We start from the raw sequence: 22673 nt of genomic DNA on the forward strand, positions 1-22673 counted from the left end.
TAATTTCATTTCCTTTCTTAGTTCACCAAGGAAGATATTGCCAACCTACCCACAGGATCTAGCCCAGATTCTTGTTCCTGGCACTGTGCCCCATAAACAGGATGATGCTGTGTTTTCAGTTGGTGATATTCAAGACATACCTTAGGTTTTTCTGGAAGGATCCATGACACAGCTGAAAGAGGTGACAGCAATTTCTGCCATGCTTTGAAACACCCTCTCTATTTCCAGTTGAACTTGTTTACTAACTCTGAAGTCTCCAGACCAGTCTCTAGATTCTGTAGGATCATTGAAGTTACTCCCAATGATGGCCATTTTGAACAAATTACTCAAGTCCAAAACAACCAAAATATTGTATATACACATCTCACATTTCAATTAAATGTTCCAGCTTGGTGATAGAAAGTTCAAGTCACTGAAAACTGAGGCTCTCCAAGGCTTCTGATTCCTGAGTTAGGAAGGACACGCCACCTCACAGACCAAACAATGGCCATGGTGATCTTGAAGTTCTAGAATCTTCCATCTGTGATATCATTATAGTTATTTGTTAATTATCACCCATAGACTAATAATATATTCAAGAGGGTTTGAGCATCTGTTACTCTTTGTGGTCCAGGATGCTAAGATGGGCCCATTACACAAACTATTTTATTTTCCACAGTTAACATAAATCAGTTAAAAATGACCGTACGTGGTGATGAATTCTAAATAGTGCCCCATAATTAATAATGGCCATTTCAAGGACAGAACAAAGTGAGTGATCTTTCTCAAGCCTTCTAAGGACCTCTATAACACCCATCCCCCCATCCCCCTCCCAGCATCTTAGACAGCCCTCACCAGTGTAGCAACAGTGGAATAAGCATGTACTTGAGAGTCAGATGGATCCAGTTTCAAATCCCAGTTGTCACTTTTTACCCATCTTGATCTGATCAAGTCACTCAACTTTTCTGAGACTCAATTTTTCTCATCCATAAAATGAAGATAACAAAAGCCATAGTATAGGGTTTTATGAGTACCATAGATAGAACGTATATAAAGCACATGGCACTATGCCATGCGCATGGCACAGAGTCAGAACCAGTGGCCACTCTAGAAATTCTACAAAAGAGAGGCTCGGGGTAACATTCTAGTTGGAAGGGGCAGAGGAGGGATATTGATTTGAAGCTGAGATTACATGCTGTTTTGGCATTGGTCAATTTTTATTTAATGTAGCTTGTGGTATTATGGAGATTAAGGCCCCCCAATAACCCAGGCAACTCTTTGACGCTGCCAGTCGTGAAGACTCATAAATGTACTTCTCTTCAACACCCACACCATCATGAAGGTCAGGTATTCAACATCTTCCAAAGCCAGGGTCCCTTTAGGAACTAACACAGTCTTCTTTAATCCTGACAGTTCAACCTTCTTTGAAAACAAAACCCAGAAGGGTTTTCTTACTTGGTTTTATCCAGCTGAGGTCAACCCATTGAGGCACATTCCAAAATAAACCAGTCTCGTTCCGGTAAAGTAAGTAACAAAGTAAAGGTTTCACAATCACAAGGGCTACGTACAATGCTCAGGTCCATAAATTCAAGCTATTTTTCTTTTGTAAATGATAAACAGAATTAGTAGCTCTCTTCAGTCCTCTGAATAAAACATGAAGGAGGTGAATTGATCCAAACCCGGAATGCTTCAAAACAGGTAATAACAACTGCAAAAGCCTTATAAACCTACCGTTTACCTGGGCCTATATCTAGGAACCTCGGTAAGAAGCATTGTGCCACCATGCCAGTCTAGATTCGGAGGTGCCACAAGATTTTGGCTTCCTTGGCTAATACCAGCTGGCAGAACAAGGAAGGCACTCCTTGATATTCAGAGAATAATTCCATTTCATTTCAAACTTGGATCCAAGCTTTGCTAATCCTATACATTGCCCTATTCAATGAACATTTACTAAGCAGTGTAGTACAATGAACCTAGTGTCTGGAGTCAGAGTGTAATAACAGATACCACTTATTGAGCTCCTATTGTGTGACAGATACTGTGCTGGGGTGTTTTATACAGGTATGTTGAAGTCTCACATCAATAATGTAAAGTGATTACTAGTAAGATTGTTTGTAAGGACTTCCCTGGCAGTTCAGTGGTTAAGACTCCATGCTTCCACTACAGGGGGCACGGGTTCAATCCCTGGTTTGGGAACTAAGATCCTGCATGCCGTGCGGTGCGGCAAAAAAATTTTTAAAAAATAAATTAAAATTGAAAATGATCCTTTGTAGATTATAATAATGGGTCTCCCCAAATCACCCAGCTATGTTTCCTATTCTCCGAAAACCCAAATTTCTGACTCCAAGCTACACATTGTCTGTAATTCTCATGCTGATTCCTATGCTGCTCAGCCACCCCCGCCACCCTCAGAGAGAACGATCATTAACTAGAAGATAGGATAACATTTTTTTATTCCTGTCTTAATGTAGTTCCTGCATGAGAAATTTCGAGCCACTACACACAAAAATATGGCATTATCTTGTCTTCATCTGAAAAGTATTTTTCTCATTCCTTTGCTTTCACCAGAAGCACCATTCAGACATCAGGACACACTGAATTTATTCCCAAGAAATCTTGAAAGGTTCTTTCCAGATCTGGGAATCAAGGTACTTTCTTAGCCTCCAATCAAGAAGCGTCATCTGTCCTTTCACGGCCTCATAAATTCTGACCTAGTAAACCTGACCCAAGCTTGTACAGACAAAATTCACCAGCTTCCCAGAACAGACAGATCAGGGGCTCCAAAATATAAGTGATGTGGACATAGGGTGTGTATGTGGCGGGGGGGTGGGAGTGGAGAGGGGGTCTTTATATGTTTGAGGACTACAAGTATTTGAAATATGAAAAGAAACTGGAAAAAATATCTCTTTAGACAGTAATTCACCCAACTGGCTAAGAATAGTTCAGAGTGGCTGGAGAGCCTGGAAGTCAAGCCTTTAAAAGCATCGTGTTTTAGGAGTGATTGAAACCAAATACAGTATTTCTAAACTCAACAGAGGAAGTAACTATTGCTTTCAATTGTAATAAATCTGGTTCATCTGATGGATTATTTTCATCTTCAGGGTCTGGAAGCCCAGTACCAAATGTCTTCAAACAAGTCTTGTTCCTCCCAGCTGTCAGCACGCTTAGCACCTAAGCAAGCCCATGCTCAGGCCTGAGGCATTCTGGGCTCTAATCTAGGCCTCGTTGCTGACTCACCAAATGGCCATGGGAAGGCGTGTAAGGTCCTGGCTCCAGAGTCCGTCAGTATTGGCAGTGGTCAGAATACAGGTGGGATCAGTAGGTGAAACCCGCCTGTTTTCACGCCAGGGGGGAACAGACAGAGAATAATTAGTAGAAATGAGACAATGTGAAGTCCAGAGTGGGGCCTCTCCCTGTGTTTTCTGAGAGGACCCCTTTTCCTTACTCTTACCAGCAGGAAATGTGGGCTGAGTTAATCAACAACATGGATCTTGGTAAGCAAGCTGGAGGGAGAGAATTTATGTTATTTTTCTCCTTTGGTGAGAGTGAGCTTACCAAAGAATAAAAGGCAGATGCCTCAGTGTTATAGGTAATACAGTGGACTATTCTGGAGTTATCTATAGACTCCTATACTGATACAGAGCCCCTCCAACCTATGCTTTTCTTCAAAATCTCTGCTCTCATACTCAGAACTGTGGAATGAATGAATGAACAAATAATGAGATTGTCCTACTTACCCACCTTAGAACCTTAGAGAGCAAAAGAGTGATTGTCAAAGCTTTAGAAACTCACAAAAGCTCCTACATTGGGGGGAGCAAAACAGTTATAGATTAGTAAGGTAGATACTGCAGACAAGCACTTGCCTTGGAATCAGAAGAGGTGGATGTGCGTCTCGGGTTTGCCTACTTACTTAGTAGTTGAGCCCTTGGAATTGACCAGTTTGCTGCCATCTAGTTCATATTACTGTGGCTCATTCATACATTCAGTCAGTCATTCATTTAACTAATAATTCTTGAATGCTGACTGTATCCCAGATTCTGTACTAGGCAATGAGGCAGAGAAAGAGGAATAAAATAAGCCCTGGGCTTCTTTCCAAATGCAGCCTCTGAAACACATGTATAAATAGAAACACTATCATGATGACATTTGAACTTCCTTAATAAAATAGCTGCCACTTATCGAGCAGTGTGCCAGGAACCCTTCGTAAATTATGACATCCCTTAAAAATCGGCATTATCATATTCATTTTACATATGAGATAACTATAACTCTGTGAGGTTGAGAATCTTGCCCAAGGTCACACATCTTGTAAGTGGCTGAGCTGGGATTTGAATCCAAGAGCGTCTGACACTAAACCCGTGCTTTTACCGCCCTATCACACTGCCCGTGTGTGATGTGGCTATTAGCCAAATGGCTGCTTATTTTCGATCAAGCATACAAGTGGTAAACAAAAGTATATTTTGCCCTATCCAGCTTCTGAGAAGGACAACAGATCTTTGTGAACTCAGTCCTGGCACAACGCAAGCTGTCTGAATCATCCCCTAAAACTGAAGGTTGAAAATGAAGATGACTAAAATAGTCCTGGGCAGAAAAGGCACATCAGCCTAATCATGGCCTGATAAGATGACACGCAGCATTTATTACCAGTGGAGAGAGACTTGATGTGCATGGTCTCTGGGACTCAGTGTCAGGCCAGTTCTGGATTGAAGGGACAAATGGACTCCCATTTTTCCTTCAGGGATTATCACGATCATTTAGCATCACTGGTGATAGGGCAGTCCGGTCAGAATGTTGCATGAGCAGCAGTTTTCTGGATCGCTTGTGTTGATACAGGTCAGTGGACAAAGAAACCTTAAAATTCCTCCTCACATAAGTCATGGTTGCTACCATAAGGTCCAAGTTTAAGCATTAACTCTTCACCGATTCATATTCAGACAGCGGTAACATTTCTGCTACAACTAGGTAGCAATCCAAACAAGAAACTGCATAAATGATTCAAAGCGTGTGCTCATTGACTCTCAGTCACAAAAGGTCAGGGCCGAAATGAAACTTCAAGAGCATCTGACTCAACTCTCACTTTACAGATGAGAAAACTGGAGCTCAGCACAAGGAAGTGACTTCCTCGTGGTCATGGTAATCGCCTACTACATACTGATAAAGAAGTAAAGGTCAGGGGGGAAAGGATGAGGTAACGGACGTGAAATAAATTCCTCATCCTTCTCGGTCAAAAATTAAAAACAAAACAAAAAAAAAACCCGAGGTACACGCAAGTTATTTTGTGTTAGAAATGTAACCAGCAGACGGGCTGAAAAGAAAAGCAGCCCTGATACGGCTACTGACTAGCTGTGTGACCTTGAGTAAACTCCCTGGGCCTCAGTCTTGTCGTCTATAGCAGGGGTCCCCAACCACTGGGCCACGGACCGCTACTGGCCCGTAGCCTGTTAGGAACCGGGCGCACAGCAGGAGGTGAGCGGCGGGCGAGCGAGTGAAGCTTCATCTGCTGCCCCCTATCGCTCCCCATCGCTCGCATTACCTCCTGCACCATCCCTCCGCCACCCGATCGTGGAAAAATTGTCTTCCGTGAAACCAGTCCCTGGTGCCAAAAAGGTTGGGGACTGCTGCTCTATAGAATGGGGGTAACTGTCATTGCACGGCTCATTTCCTAAAGTTCTTAGGAAGAACAAACAGGAGAGTAAATGTAGGAAATGGTAATAGTTCTCAGCCACAAACAGGGATGGTTTCTAGCAATTTCTTCCATTCATTTATATAATAGGGCTCCCAGAACAGCCCTCACAAAACCTACACTGGCTTCCTTCCCCAGAATGTCACCCAATGCTACGGTCTACTCTTTCTAGTCTCTGGCTAGAAAAAATTTAAATCTGTGAGGTAGAAGTGCAATTAGAAAATATCTAACTAAGGTTCTCTCTCTCCCCTCTAATCCAGACCTTCTACCTGTTACTAGGTTTTCTCTTTGGGGTTTGAGATTCTTTCTTCTAGAGTGACTCATTGCAAAAGGGGAAAAAAAGTCCAAACCTGATTTTCCTCCCTTTGTCACAGAGGCACTGAGTAGGGTGTCAATCAATGTCAGTGGACACATATCCTTCACTCTAAAGGGTTTTAATTACAAGCTGGCAGAGAGTCAGTAGCTGGCGGGGCTAAGAACAGTCAGCCCAGGAATCTGCTGTAGTGCTAACAAACAGGAGAAAAGCATCATCTGTGCTCCTCTGTCCAGTATTTATTATTCATGAGTCTGAAAGGAAACTGTGGCTCTACCATTCTAATCTCTGGAGACATGCTTATGTACACACACAGGCAAACACATACCACAGAAGCACGCAGGCAGGCACCCTCCCTGGCTGGGTGAAAAACTAGTTTCTAGCCCTCTGAGAGGTTTTTTGCATTAATGGATTGGGTAGTCCCACTACGCAGAAAATCAGAGTGACATTCTTTAGAGAAATGCCCACTTGGTCCAATTTTCTTGTCTAAATTATCCAAAACCCTTACACTCTTGATATGGTTCACTTAAAGATCATTACTCATGTTACTGAGTGGGCTGCAGAGAGATCGTGCCTACGCAAGGCACGCTTCTCGGTGCTGGAAAATGACAGGAGTGAGCTACAGTACTGAATGTTCTGAAATTAACTCAAACTTGCAAAGTTCCATCAGCACCATATAAGGGAAGATATTTATCCTGCAGCTGAAGTTGGGGAGGGGGAGGCAGAGGGATGGGGGCATTAAGTGATTTACAATTGAAAATGTTCAGATCAGCAGACAGGCTAAAGGTCCCATAGGATGTGGGTAACAATTGACAATACAGCCATTGGTAGTTGTGTTTAATGTAAACCAAGAACATGGGGCTTCCCTGGTGGCGCAGTGGTTAAGAATCCGCCTGCCAATGCAGGGGACACGGATTCAATACCTGGTCTGGGAAGATCCCACATGCCGCAGAGCAGCTAAGCCCGTGCGCCACAACTACTGAGCCTGCGCTCTGGAGCCCGCGTGCCACAGCTACTGAGCCCGAGTGACGCAACTACTGAGGCCCGTGCGCCTGGAGCCTGTGCTCTGCAACAGAAGCCACTGCAATGAGAAGCCCGTGCACCGCAACGAAGAGTAGCCCCCGCTCGCCACAACTAGAGAAAGCCCGCACGCAGCAACGAAGACCCAACACAGCCAAAAATAAATAAATAAAATAAATTTTTAAAAAATTATGTACAAAAAACACCCCCAAGAATGTCAAATTAGAAGAGTTTACTAAAAAAAAAAAAAAGTCTGTGACTTTCTCCCAACTTCATTATTTTATTTGGCACATAAAGACTATTTGCCACATGTCATTTATAAGTAAGATCAAACGAGCACTCTCTTGAAAGAAACTGAAGAAATGATCGCCTGAACATGTAGGTAGAAATGATTATCTTTAAAAAGGGAAGCAAAACCCAATTAAAAGCTTCTTGTACCTTATAATACTCCCCAAAGAAGCGACTACGGTCTTAATTAGCTTTCCTCCTTATCTCTGGTAAAACAGGCCCGCAAAGTTTTCTGTGTCAGTTCCACAAAGGCATTCGAAAAACATGTGATCACCCACATGGAAGATGTTTAAGCTCATTTCCATCCTATTCGAGACTTATTGCCAGCAATGTGTGGACGTTTGTACATTTTGACGAATAATTATGGAAAGTTATGAGAGAAGCTGTTAGGAAAATTGGTTCCATTAGATAGGAAGGAATATTCTTCCACTATTTCTGTAGGCAGAGGTCTAATATCATAATAAGTATGATTCACAAAATGAATTTCAATTCATTTTAATGGAAATTATTCTCTAAACTAGGATGATATTCTCTCTCATCCAGAATTCGATTCTGCTCCATTGTATTCTTAAAAACACAATCAGAAGTTAATTGAAATTTACTTTTAAAATATTTGATGCGTACAGAGGATCTATTTTTGAAGAATGCCCTAAATAAAGGTATTTGCAGACATCCTGTGTTGCTTCCCACTCTCCATTAGCCAACTCCGACTTTCTGATATTTTGGTGAATGCATCCCTTACCAAACACAAATAAGTATGGTATAGCTTCTACTCAGAAGACTTCGTTACCAATCTTTCCATATTAATGGTTATCACCTCCAGCTGAAATGCACAAATTTAAAGTCTGACTCATCTAAAATCACAGAGCTCTTGTTTGAGTCTGAAGCTACCGTCAGCAAAAAGGAGGTCAATTTACCTCAATGCCCTCTTGCTGCAAATGCAAAACAGGCTTCCCGGGGGGTAGAATATTCGGGTCGTTGCCGGCCAAGAGATGGCTTTTTATCATGCAGAATGTTTCTCTGTTATTATTATTGCTGTCCTCTTTTTCCTAGTCCAAAAATATTGACAAGAGAAAAGGGAGAAAACAAGGGATTAGTCAAGCTCCTCTCTCACATTCTGTCTGACCTTAACCTTCCTACCTCTCAGTGGTAAAACTGCTCTTTGCTTGCCAGCAGCCTTGGAGCGGGCCCCAGGCCAGCGGTACCCAGCTGCTTCTCTGGAGCCTGGATCTGGCTGTGCAGCTGCCCCAACTCTGCCCAGAGATGATCTGAACATCAATCACTGCCTCACTTTCAACCGGTGTGGAATGTAGCCCAGGAAGCGATGTATGAATTTTGCTTCCCACAGAATTCAGCGCTGTGCTTTCTATAGATGAACTACACGGCCGGCCTGTTTTAACCACCTCCGTCCCACTTTGTAGTCTGTCTTCATTCATTTTATACAGGTCTCCCTACCCAGAGCTGCATCAAGACAGTCCCATAGTTTCGAATTGTACCATTTGACTAATTGTTATATACTGTTAAAGTAGCCATTTTTTAAATACAGAGGGGGGAAAAACTCATTATTCAGCATAATAATAATTACTGTGATTTGGCATGATAATAATAATAACAATGATAATAGCAGCTATTATTAATCAAGTGCTCACGTGGTTCAGACAACATGCTACATGCTTTATGGACCTTATTTCATTAAATCCCTACAAACTTCCCGTGAGGTCGATTGCCTTCATTTTACAAATAGGGAAGCTGTGACTCAGAACAATTAAGTTATTCAAAATCATAGCAGCTGGTAAATAAGAGAGATGGGATTTAAACCCTATTCTGTCTCCTTCCCAGATGCACCCTCCTGACCTCCAAGTTTATGATTCTTAACCAGTCAGCACACTAGAATCACAATCAAATTTGTATCTCTAGAAGTGGGACCCAGGCATCAGTAATTTTTTAAAGACTCCCAGGTGTTTCCATATAGCTAAAAAATTCCTGAAGTTTTACTGAAATTTTATTCTCAAAAATATCTGTGGTACACTTTGGTTACTTACAGGCTGCTGCATTCGAAAAATTCAGTTTTCCACCCATGAGTCTTCTTGGATCCTCGCACAAAACACTTCACTTCCGGTCACCGAATGTGTGGAGGTTTTTCCCCACATCAAGCAATTCTCTGCGACACCAGCTAGGTGTCCTACAATTTAACTCAAATCTGATACTACCTACATGGAGATAGTGTCCGATTTCACAGGTTAAGGGCTCAGTCCCATAAGATGGCCCATCCCCCAACAGACACACACACTTCAGACGCCGGTCCCAAGTCCAGGTTATTACCTGTGCTTCTGGCCGGCTAGATCAGAAGTCCCCACAACACCCCTCCTTGGGTTCTTGACCCATAGAACTCAAGGAAACACTTACTTACGTTTAGCAGTTTATTACAGGTTGTGATAAAGGATACAGATGAACATCCAATGGAAGAGATGCATAGGACACGGCATGGGGGAGGGGCACGGAGCGTCCGTGCCCTCTCCAGGCCCAAAACTCTGCCCAAATCTCCACGTGTTCACCGACCTGGAAGTTCTCCAAACCTCGTCCTTTTGGGCTTTTATAAACGCCTCATTATTTAGGCATGCTTGGTTAAATCATTGGCTATTGTCAAAATTCAACCTCCAAAGGCCTCTCCCCTTTCCAGAGGTCGGTGGGTGGGACTGAAAGTTCCAACCCTCTAATAACGTGGTTGATTCACCTGGCAACCAGCCCCCATCCTAATTGCTTTCCAAAAGTCACTCCATTAACATAGCAAAAGACACCTTTATGGCTTTCAACACTTAGGAAATTCCAAGGGTTTTAGGAGCTGTGAGCCTGGAACTGTGGAGGAAGACCAAATATATGTAAAAAATATCTTTTAGTCCTCTAAATGACCAAATTTATATTTCTTATAAATCACAATATCTCAGTGGACCCCCTGGGCTTCCATTTGATCTTGTCAGCTAAGGGGCCAAGTTTGATCTCGGGCCAGTTATTACCATTTCCCCTGTGTCACTCTCCTTGTGATGGAGGTGGGCTGCACGAGCTCTAAAGAGCCCAGGATCCATGGTTTAAGTTGAAATTTGGGAAGATCCATTTACTTTAAAACCTAAAGCTGGGCGTTCCCCGGTGGTCCAGTGGTAAAGAATCCGCCTTCCAATGCAGGGGACGCAGGTTTGATCCCTGGTCGGGGAACTAAGATCCCACATGCCACAGAGCAACTAAGCCCACGAGCCTCAACTAGAGAGAAGACTGTGCGCCTTAACAAAAGATCCCACATGCCTCAGTGAAGATCCCGCGTGCCGCACTAAGACCCAATGCAGCCAAAAAAAATAAGGAAAATACATAAATATCTTCTTTTAAAAAGATACATCTTTCTGGGGCTTCCCTGGTGGCGCAGTGGTTGAGAATCTGCCTGCCAATGCAGGGGACACGGGTTCGAGCCCTGGTCTGGGAAGATCCCACATGCCACGGAGCAACTGGGCCCGTGAGCCACAACTGCTGAGCCTGCGCGTCTGGAGCCTGTGCCCTGCAACGGGAGGGGCCGTGATAGTGAGAGGCCCGCGCACCGCGATGAAGAGTGGCCCCCGCACCACGATGAAGAGTGGCCCCCGCTTGCCGCAACTAGAGAAAGCCCTCGCACGAAACGAAGACCCAACACAGCTAAAAATAAATAAATAAATAAATAGAGTAGCTATTAATTTAAAAAAAAAAAAAGATACATCTTTCTTATTTTAAAAAAAAACCCTAAAGCTACCCAATTTTACTGGTCATATAATTGGAGCTAACTCTTTCAACACATTTTGATTTTCCCAGCTGGACAACTCATCCTACCCTTTGGTTTCCTGACGCTGGCCAGAATTTCCAGTGACCCCTGCCCATGTTCTCACCTAAATCCTTACTCTTCAGGCATAAGTAGCAACTACTACCCTCACTGTCATTGTTCTTTTCATTCTTTCAACAAATATTTACAGAGTAAATATTCTGGGCCTGGCTCTGTTCTAGGAGCTGTGAATATAACATTGAAAAAATAGACAAAAATCCTGCCCGCATAGAGTTTATATTCCAGTAGAGGGAGATAGACAACAAATGACTAAATAAATATTTCGTCTCTCTGGTGGTGACAAGTGCTAAAGAGAAAAAGAAGGCAGAATACAGAGCTAGAAAGCCAAGGGTGTCATTTTGGATAAGGTGTTCAGGGCAGGCCCCTCCGAAGAGGGTGTGGTTGAACAGAGGCTTGAGTGAAGGCAAAGGACAAGATCATCTGATGGAAGCATGTTGCAGTCAGCTGGAATAGAACAGTTTTCTAGAACCGCACCGCACAACTTCAGGGAACTCCTCGTGGGTGAGGTTAGGCCAGGGCTGAAGCTGCAGCCGTGCAGTTTCGAGATGAGAATAGTTCACCTTAGCCTAACCTGGCCTTTTAGCTCCTACTTCCAAGGCCTTTGCTGTCACATACTCATTGAAATAACCTTTGAAAGAGGTCTGTTTAGCAAAAGAAGCAGGCTAACAAACACAGTAATAATTAAAGGCATGCTAGTAAGAGAACAGAGTTGTTACAGTCAAACAGGCGATCTGACCTCAACTCTATCTTATAATAGGTGTTTGACCTTAACCAAGACAAATCATGTCTCTGTACCTTAGTTTCCTTGTCTGGAAAATAAGGAGGGTACTAAGCAAACAAATGAAAGCTTTTACAATATCTGGTGTAAAACAATTGCTCAATAAAATAATTATTGTAATTCAAAACATGGGGGTTGTATGGGAACTAGTCCTAGAGACAGGCAACCTGAGATGAACTTCCAGCTCCATCACTTCCTAGGCACGTGACCATGAGTAATTCGCTTAACTTCTCTGAGCCTCACACTCCGCACCTATAGACATGGGGATAATAATTCATGCCCGACCTCAAGGGTTGTTACATTTTAAAAAATTGGAAATTGTAGAACACTGTTTAAACATTTGGGGTCTTTTTTTTTTTTTCAACTAGATGAGAGAATACAAAGGTAGAGGGTAAGATATGATCTGAGAACTTGTATTGGCTCAAAACTCAGGATCATGCATTTAGTGATTCCTGGCAACACAAACAGCCATTCTAGGAAAATTTTTACAAAATCACAACGATGGGTGATTCAGTTCCTCTTTAACACTAATCCTTAACTTTTCTGGTCACCCGAATGGAACAAAATTATTTTTTCTATGTAGAATTATTGAAGCACAGACGTCTACAACTGGAAGGGATCTTAGAGTTCTTCTAGTCTAATCCTGTCTTTGTACAAGTAAGGAAATTGAGGCCCAGAAAGGTAAAGTGCCTAGGCAAAGCCACACAAGGAGTCAGGGAGGGATCCAGAAGCAGAATCAGATACCCCGACCCCCCTCCGCCCCCCACCCCCAGACTCTTCATGTTTTAGGAATCTTCTTTGTTCCATCCTGTGTCTAAGCCTCAGTCCCACCTATTTTATTGCATTTTGAAAGCGGTCTTTGCTTACAAAAGCACTCCCTGGGTATTTTTCTTAAATAAGAGATCTATGCTTCCTCATCCGATCGTAGCCACATGCACATATGAAAGTCTCGTATTGCAAATCTCTCCTAATAGTTCACGTTGGTAGTTGAAACAGTACCAACAGTTGGACTGCATTCAATTATATAGTAGTTTCTCTGAGGCCATTTAAACAGACTACAATAAAATTCCTCTTACCCTTAGAAAAATCCTATTTGAATAAAAGAAAAAAGAAAGGAACAAGCGGCTTTGTCAACCAAAAACCATTAAAACCCACAAATGGGTTCAATTGCCAGAAAAATTCTAGCATGCCCAGAAACAACAAAGCACAGATCTGGCCAAAGGCGGGCCAAATGGGAGGATTCCTGTGGAGAAGAATAGGAAGTACCGTACAGACAGACAAGACTTGTCATCTCACTTGACACTTTCTTCCAAAGCCCTGGAAGCACTAAAGTGGCAGATCTGGTTTTCCCTAATGACACCACGCTGTGGGGGAATAATGAACCAAGGCTTCTCGAATGGTCTCCAAGGAGCCTGCAGCATAACACGCTCAATGGAGAAGGTCCTATAAAGCCCATGTTCCACCTCCGGGGAAGTTCCGGTGACATCATCTGAAAGGCTTGGTCAAGGTGAAGAGGTCAGTGCAGTGTAAGAATGTTCTACAGCACAACACTAATAGAAACTCTCACAGAAACAATTTATTTTCTTTCCTAGGGATTCAGGACCAGCTCTGTCGTTCAAGAGACTGACACTCTCCAACTGCCTAACTAAATTACGTTTTAGAAACGTTTCCTGCTGAGGCAGCACCTCTTTGTGTAAAACCAAAGGAAAAAAAATGACCCTAGCCCACACGGTGCTTCCTTCCTGCTCTACCTCACTGGTCGATAGGTCTGGTGTGCGGTCCAATGACAATGCTTTCCTCCCTGGGGGCAAAAAGGATCACATGTCATTTCAGATGCTGATGCTGGAGGTTATAATATTGCTGATCACAGTGATAACAGATCATGTTTATTGAACACTTCACTCTGCAAGAGAACTCCTACGAGCTCACTTAACGTTCATAGCGTTCTCTGACGTAGATACTAGGATAGCTTACTTTTACAAATAAAGAAACTGAGGCTCAAAGAGATGAAGCAACTTGCCTGAGGTTACAGGACTAGTGAGTGATGAGTAGGAATTAGTCCTACCTAATATGTCTGCAGGACCTACATTTTTAACTACTTATTCCTGGTGTTAGAGGTCAAAAGCCTATATGACCTAAAGCAAAGTAGTAACTCAAGCTTAGGAGCAAGGACAGAAGACAAAGATTGCTAAGAAGATTCTGTACACTGTCTCCAGAAAACCTCCCCTCTGATGGTTCTTGCAAATAATGCACTTCTCTCAACAGATTAGCACATCCAAATGTATAGAAATAAATGTATATAGAGAGTTGCACAACATCGTGAATGGACTAAATGCCACGAAATTGTACACGCTTTACAATGGTTAATTTTATGTGATGTGGATTTCACCTCAGTAAAAATAACACCTGTATTTGAGAAAGATTTTTTGTAGTATTTTCTCCAGCTTTATGGAGGTATAATTGACGATCAAAAGCTATATATACAGGGACTTCCCTGGTGGTCCAGTAGTATGGACTCTGTGCTTCCACAGCAGGTGGCGACGGTTCGATCTCTGGCCGGGGAACTAGGATCCTGCATGCGGCATGGCCAAAAAAACAAAATCTATCATACAATTGACCCTTGAACAACATGTTTGAACTCTGCATGTCCACTTATACATGGATTTCTTTAGATAAATATGTATTATAGTACTACACGATCCACGGTTGGTTGAACCCATGGATGCGGAACCACAGATACGGAGGGCCGAGTCTAAAGTTATACTGGGATTTTGCAAAGGGCCAGTGCCCCTAATCCCCGAGTCGTTCAAGGGTCCACTGAACTTAAGGTATGTAACCTGATGACCCAATATATGTATACGTTGTGAAATATTCACCACAAATCACCTCACACAGTTACCATTTTACTTTTTTATGGAGAGAACACCCAAGATCTACCCTCTTAGCAAATTTCAAATACACAATACAATATTGCCAACTATGGTCACATTGTTGCACACTGGTTCTCTAGAACCTACTCATCTTGCATAACTAAAAAAGAAAATTCATATGTTATTCTTATTTATGGGAAACTTCTTCCCCCCAAAAACGATGAAAAATTTTCCATGCATTTTGAAAAAATAAATATATGGGGGAGGGAGGCAGGAAGAGGTTCTACTTGAAGTTAATTTCCTGATAACATATGGAGAAGCTCAGTAAAGCTATTTCCACTTTGAAGTGAAGTAAGTCAGAAAGAGAAAAACAAATACCGTATGCTAACACATATATATATGGAATCTAAAAAAAAAAAAAATGGTTCTGAAGAACCTAGGGGCAGAACAGGAATAAAGATGCAGATGTAGAGGATGGACTTGAGGACACGGGGAGGGGAAAGGGTAAGCTCGGATGAAGTGAGAGAGGGGCATTGACACATATACACTACCAAATGTAAAATAGATAGCTAGTGGGAAGCAGCCGCATAGCACAGGGAGATCAGCTCGGTGCTTTGTGACCGCCTAGAGGGGTGGGATAGGGAGGGTGGGAGGGAGACGCAAGAGGGAGGGGTTATGGGGATATATGTATATGTATAGCTGATTCACTTTGTTATACAGCAGAAACTAACACACCATTGTAAAGCAATTATACTCCAATAAAGATGTTAAAAAAAAAAGAAAAAAAAGAACCTAGAATCTCAGAATTAGAAAAGATCATAGAGGTCATCTAGGCAACCTCCCTCCCAAAGCAGGAATCCTTCCTATACATAATCATCCTTGATCATACTCCTTGATATATAGTCATCCAGCTTCTGTTTAATATTTCCAGTGACTAGGAACCCACTACTGAAAACCTGGCTGTTCTCTCTGTAAATAGATCGGATTAGTAGAAAGGTCATGCTTACGTTGAATTAAATCTGCTGCCCTGGTGCTTCGGTGCATATTTCTGCTTTAACCTTTTAAGCTATTCTGTCCAATTCAGCAGTCAGTAATCGTATGTGGCTATTTGAATCAAAAGTCATTCCTATTAAATAAAATTAAAAATTAAAAGATGTAAATGTCGGTGCCTCAGATGCAATAGCCATGTACCAGGTGCTCAATAGCCATACGCGGCTAGTGGCTGCTGTATTGAACAGTGAAGCTATATAAGATTTCCATCACATCAGAAAGTTTTATTGGACAGCACTGCTCTATAGCAAAACAGAATATCTACTACTTTTTCCACATGAGAAGCTATCTAAATGTTCCTCCTTGGTCATTTCTTTTTTTTTAATTAATTAATTAATTTATTTATTTTTAATTTTTTAAAATTAATTTTTATTGGAGTATAGTTGTTTTACAATGTTGTGTTAGTTTCTGCTGTATAGCAAAGCAAATCTGTTACACGTATACATATATCCACTCTTTTTTAGATTCTATTCCCATATAGGTCATTACAGAGTATTCAGTAGAGTTCCCTGTGCTATACAGTAGGTTCTTATTAGTTATCTATTTTATATATAGTAGTGTGTATATGTCATCATTTCTTATCCAGAATAAATTGCCCTAGTTCCTTCAACTTCCGGGAATGGCGCATTGGTTTTCTATGGCTGCCTAACAATTACCCCAAACATGGTAGCTTAAACAGCATTCATTTATTATCTCATGGTTCTGGAGGTCGGAAGTCAACAGGCTCACCTGGGTTCTGAGCTCTGGCGCTCCTCACAAGGCAAAATCCAATTGTCGACCAGACCGGGCTCCTACCTGGAAGCTCTGGGAGAGAATCTGCTTCTAGGCCCATTCAGGTTGTTGGCAGAATCCAGTTCTGTGCAACTCTGGGAGTGAGTTCCCCGTTTCCTTTCTGGCTGTCAGCTGGGTCTGCTCTCAGTTTCTATAGGCTCCTTGCATGTGGGCCCCTCTCTCCCCTCCACCATCAAAGACAGCAAAGGTGCCTGAAATCCTTCTGATGCTCCAAACCCCTGTGAACTTCCTATTATGCTACCAGGCGGAGAAAACTCTGTTTTTAAAGGGCTCGTGTGATTAGAATGGTCCCACCTGGATGATTTCCTTATCATAAGGTCAACTTATTAGGAACCTGCAAAATGTCATTTGCAGATATGTTGTGATAGTCACAGTTTGGGGATTAGAGTGGGAAATCTTGGGGAGCTGTCTTAGGATTCGGCCTACCACAATGATTTCCTGTAACTATCTAATCATGGCTATGATACCTGTATTTTCTAAAGAGCTGTTGGTATAGTGATTATAGTCAATAATACTGTATTACAAACTTCAAAGTTGTTAAGAAACTAGATCTCAGGGGGCTTCCCTGGTGGCGCAGTGGTTAAGAATCTGCCTGCCAATGCAGGGGACACGGGTTCAAGCCCTGGTCTGGGAAGATCCCACATGCCGCGGAGCAACTAAGCCTGTGCGCCACAACTGCTGAGCCTACGCTCTAGAGCCCGCGAGCCACAACTACTGAGCCCACGCGCCACACCTACTGAAGCCCGTGTGCCTAGAGCCCATGCTCCACAACAAGAGAAGCCACTTCAACGAGAAGCCCGCGCGCCGCAACGAAGAGTAGCCCCCGCTCGCCACAACTAGAGAAAGCCCGCGTACAGCAACAAAGACCCAATGCAGACAAAAATAAATTAAAAAAAAAAAAGAAACTAGATCTTAATTATTCTCACCAAAAAAAAGAAATGATTATGTGACATGACAGAGGTGTTAGCTAACACTATGGTGGTAATCATACTGCAATATATAAATGTATCGAATCAGTACATTGTACACCTTAAACTTATAAAATGTTCTATGCCAATTATATCCCAGTAAAAAAAATTTTAAATAAAGAGCTGTTGGGCCCAGGTCATTTCTTCCTTTGTGTTTTACAAAAAAAGGAGGTGCTACCTCATCAGGAAACATTTCTGAAGTTCAATTCCAGCCAAAACTTTAAGTTGCATGTGTGCAGGTTGAGGCCTCCTGGAGATGAGTAGCCAGAGGAATGCAATCAAAACTCAAAAGTAGGGCTTCCTTGGTGGCGCAGTGGTTGAGAATCTGCCTGCCAATGCAGGGGACACGGGTTCGAGCCCTGATCTGGGAAGATCCCACATGCCGTGGAGCAACTAGGCCCGTGAGCCACAACTACTGAGCCTGCGCGTCTGGAGCCTGTGCTCCGCAACAGGAGAGGCCGCGATGGTGAGAGGCCCGCGCACCGCGATGAGGGGTGGCCCCTGCTCGCCGCAGCTGGAGAGGGCCCTCGCACAGAAACGAAGACCCGACGCAGTCAAAGATAGATAAATAAATTAATTAATTTAAAAAAAAAACCAAAACTCAAAAGTAAAGATCTTTTTCCACCAATTCACTATTCAAAGGAACTAGGAGATCACAGTTATTTATTTAATGATGTTAACATGTGCTGAACTCTTGTTCAATGGAAAAACCTGAATTAAGAGAGTTTAATGGGATTGACTTTGCGTGCCTAAAACATAAAGCTTATTAAGAGGAAATACAGCAGATTTTAATGATTAAAAATTTAACACAAAATCAAGCAAAATTAGTACCCACAGTAGCTTTAGAAAAAGGTTAGCAAAACATTACATTTAATGGTAATATAAAATAATGACATTTCCCATTACTCTTACCTGCTTACCCTTGCTAATTCTTTCAAAATGTCAAGTTTCACAAAAATATTTCCCTCCTTTGTGGCTTCATGGAAAAGACAGCTACTAGGCCTTGGGACACCTTAGAAGCAGTGGAGTAATAGTTTTAAAAGTTTGAATCCTCCTAAGCAAGAAAATGTTCAAATGGTGAGCCAGTGACAACATTCTCCCAGCCAGAAGTAACAACTGGCGGAGATATACAAAATGTATCTCACTGCCAACAAGTATCCTCCCTTGGAGAGTTCATGGAGCTCCTATGCACATAGGTCCATGTATGGTCCCTGGATTCATGTTTTCTAGCACATTTCCCTCCTTTGTAAAAAGCAGTAGAGTGGTCTCATCTACTTTATGCACCTCAGGGGCACGGGGTAGATAAGAAGGAACAAAACAATAATGGCTTGAAAGTGCTTTTTTTTCCCTCCAGGCTTATTGAGGTATAATTGACAAATAAAAATTATATATGTTTAAAGTGTACAATTTGATGGTTTTTTAAATTAATTTTTATTGGAGTATAGTTGCTTTACAATGTTGTGTTAGTTTCTGCTGTACAGCAAAGTGAATCAGTTATACGTATACATATATCCCATCTTTTTAGATTTCCTTCCCATTTAGGTCACCACAGAGCACTGAGTAGAGTTCCCTGTGCTATACAGCAGGTTCTCATTAGTTATCTATTTTATACATAGTAGTGTATATATGTCAATCCCAATCTCCCAATTCATCCCTCTCCCCTTCCCCCCTTGGTATCCATAAGTTTGTTCTCTACATCTGTGTCTCTATTTCTGCTTTGCAAATAAGTTCATCTGTACCATTTTTCTAGATTCCACATATAAGCGATATCATACGATATTTGTTTTTCTCTTTCTGACTTACTTCACTCTGTATGACAGTCTCTAGGTCTATCCATATCTCTGCAAATGGCACTATTTCATTCCTTTTTATGGCTGAGAAATATTCCATTGTATATATGTACAATTTGATGTTTTGATCTATGTATACATTGTGAAATGATCACCAAAATCAAACTAATTAACATGTCCATCATCTCACATAATGGCCATTTTCTTTTCTTTTCTTTCTTGGTGGTGAGAACACAAGATTTATGCTCTTAGAAAATTTCAAGCATACAATGCAGTATTGTTAACTGGTATCACACTGCTGTACAGTAGATCCCCAGAACTTATTCACCTTGTGTATGTGAAACTTTGACTACTATTATCAGTGCATGGAACAGAGGAGGAAGCTACTTCACTGAATTCCTCCAACTTCAGGCAAAGCCACAGGGACATATTGCTCTGCAATTTCCTCATCTTGAAACTGGAGACAATATACGGATAAACAATTTTAGAATAAACTATGACTTATAATTAACATAGTTTTCTACTCTCCTGGACAGCAATGTTGCTTTGAGTGAAAAACGTCCATAAGCACCCTATGAATGGATGACACCCAGACAAAGGAGGGGTCCTCAATCACCATTTCCAATAGTGTAAGCTGACCCCAAAATCTGCTCCCAGCATCCCTTATCCCCAACATCCAACAAGATGCCATTCCTGTTTAGAGGTAATACTTTAGGACTAGCTCTGGCTACTTTGCAAAGGGCTTTCACAAGATACCAGTACCTCCACAATGTCTGCCAAGTCCTACTACCTCCAAAGGAGCCGTCCCTTCTTTGACATCCCTGTTTCAGATTTTCCCAAGGTCCATTTTCTTCAGTATTGACAGTTCTGTTAGAAGTAATGCCATAGAATCTCAAAACTTTAAAGGGTTCTTAAAAATTGAGTCCAATCCCACATTTTCTAAATGAGGAAACTGAGGTGCAAAGATGTCAGGGTCATAGAACTCAGCCCCATGATGACACCCATCTATTCAGAATCATCCTTCAGCCTGGTCTAAGCTTCTCACTACCCATATGTGTAAAAGCCTACACAAAGCTGACTGATTCATAAGGCCGAAGAAGAAACATGGAGCAGGCTAATGGCCCATAGCAAATAGTGAGTTCAGCTCCTGGATGGCCAGTTCATCCATTTCATATTGTCTAGTAAGATTATGCCTATATATTTCAGATTACTTTTTAACTTACTTTAAAATAATTTTAGATTTACATCAACGTTGCAAAAGTAGTCCTCAGATTTCAGGTATACCCTTTACCCAGCTTCCCCTAATGTTAACACCTTGTATAACCTTAGTAAAATGATCAAAACCAAAAAAAAAAAATCACATCAGTACAATGCTATTAACTAAACTACAGAATTTATGTGAATTTCACCAGGCTTCTTGCACTAGTGTCCCTTTTCTGTTCTAGGATACAATCCAGGTCCTGGATTATAATTGTTGTTGTGTCTCTTTGGTCTCTTCCAGTCTGTGACAGTCCTTTAGTCTTTCATTGTCTTTCAACATCTTGTCACTCTGGATGAGTACCAGTTGTTCTACTGAATGTCTCTCAGTTATTTCAGATCATTTTAGAGAAGTCCAAATCTCATGGTTCGATGAAGTGAGCCCCCATTTTGCATCTCGGTCAGGCTCATATGTTTACCACCCAGTTACACTTCAGTAGTACCTGGGTTCTTTTCACCTATGACCATTCCATAGATGAACGAAGACAAATTTGTCATCACTCATTGGCCAAAATTAGACTCACTATTCTTCAGGTGTCTTTGGAGAATCGCCCTGTGATGTGTCATGAGTAATGAGAAATACTGTCAGGATATACGACATGAGGCTGATTAATTTGTTAATCATGAGTCTGTGTTGTTATCTTGCCTGGTTTAATTATGACAGAATACTGTGGTGAAGCTGAACAAATGGGCACAGCGGTACAGTCAAAAGCCACGAAGAGATATGTGTGCCACATGAAAAGCTCTGGAAGTGCAAACCGTAAGAGGGCCAGGCAATGTTAACTCCAGCCAATTAGATCCCAAAGCACCAGAAACTTCAAGTTCTGTGGGATGTTGGACATGATGAATGGCAATAAACACTCCATACCTCACCCAGTCCTTTGGTACATCATGTTCCCATCATAAAATACAGTGCCCATCATAAAACAGAGGATGCGTGCCTATGGAAGGCAGCTGGGAAGAGGCCTGCCTAGAAAGTGATCTTGGACAAATCCCTAGTGTCTCTGAAATATCAGCAGTTGGGGCAGAGGGGGGAGGAAAAAATGAGAGAACATAAAGGAAAAGGTGTTGGATACCACAAAGAGCTGCAGTTGCAGAGTCACATAAAGCATGATTTGGTAGCATTATCTCAGGCATCAAAATGGTGCTCCCCTAATACAACCCCGCTCCAACACAACCTTAAGACTTGACAATCTTGCTGACAGTGACTTCTTGCCCCTGTCCCCGGGCTACTTGCCTTTCCTTCACTGGGTGTCCAGCCCTTGGGACCATCTTTACTGCAGCATCTTTTTTCAGGTCTGTCTTCCTCTTGACACTGGAGTCTTCTTGGAAGCAATGGGCAAGGCTGCTGTTGGGACATAGGGTGATCAATAAAATTTGGATGAATGAATTAATGAATGATGAAGCAATGGAGAACTGTATCTCATTTGATCCTCTCAATAACCCCGAAAAGCAAACAGGGCAGGTATTATTTCCATTTTAATGAGGAAAGTGAGACTTAAGAGTTTAAACCACCTGCCTGAGGTTGCAGGAGTTAAGTGATTTCCACAGTGCTAGGACCAGAGAAAATAAAGAAAAGGACCTGAATTAAATGCCAGATTTGACCTATGCCCTATGCTAAGCCAAGAGAGCAAACTCCAATGGCTTTAGAGGTCTGGCAAGTCATTTAATGTGCACAGAGGATGTCAAAACATACAAGCGGTAGGGACAGTGGCAAAGTGGAGGGTGTGCCCGGTGTATGACAAACAAATCACACCTGCAGGTCACGTTCAGCCTGAGGCACCTGCAGATCATGACCCCTGTGGGCACCTTTTCACCCAGGATCTCATTTGACCCTCATCACAACCTGTAAGGTCTGCATTATCATCCCTGTTTTACAGCTGAGGATGCTGGGATGTAGAGATGCTAAGTGCCTGGGTTATCCCCTACTGTGTGTGTCGGAAGGGCCATCAAGCCTGGGACATTTTCTAGGGGCCCTTGTCACCTGGAGCTACAGAATATCTGACTTTTCTTTTATGGCTGCTGA

General features: G+C 42.1%; 1 long non-coding RNA gene across 3 annotated transcripts in view; it reads right to left on the bottom strand.

Annotated features, from left to right (window-relative positions):
- Positions 1 to 10659, bottom strand: part of LOC309620798 — a 432804-nt gene extending 422145 nt beyond the window's left edge. For all 3 annotated transcript variants that reach the window (XR_014239635.1, XR_014239636.1, XR_014239637.1), the window contains exons 1-2: positions 9694 to 10659; positions 8201 to 8332 (exon numbers count right to left, since the gene is read on the bottom strand). This is a non-coding gene — a long non-coding RNA (uncharacterized lncRNA). The remainder of the gene's footprint in view (positions 1 to 8200; positions 8333 to 9693) is intronic.
- Positions 10660 to 22673: the final 12014 nt, after the last annotated feature.

Source organism: Balaenoptera borealis, assembly GCF_965194805.1.
Source record: "Balaenoptera borealis genome assembly, chromosome: X".
Classification (NCBI taxonomy): domain Eukaryota; kingdom Metazoa; phylum Chordata; class Mammalia; order Artiodactyla; family Balaenopteridae; genus Balaenoptera; species Balaenoptera borealis.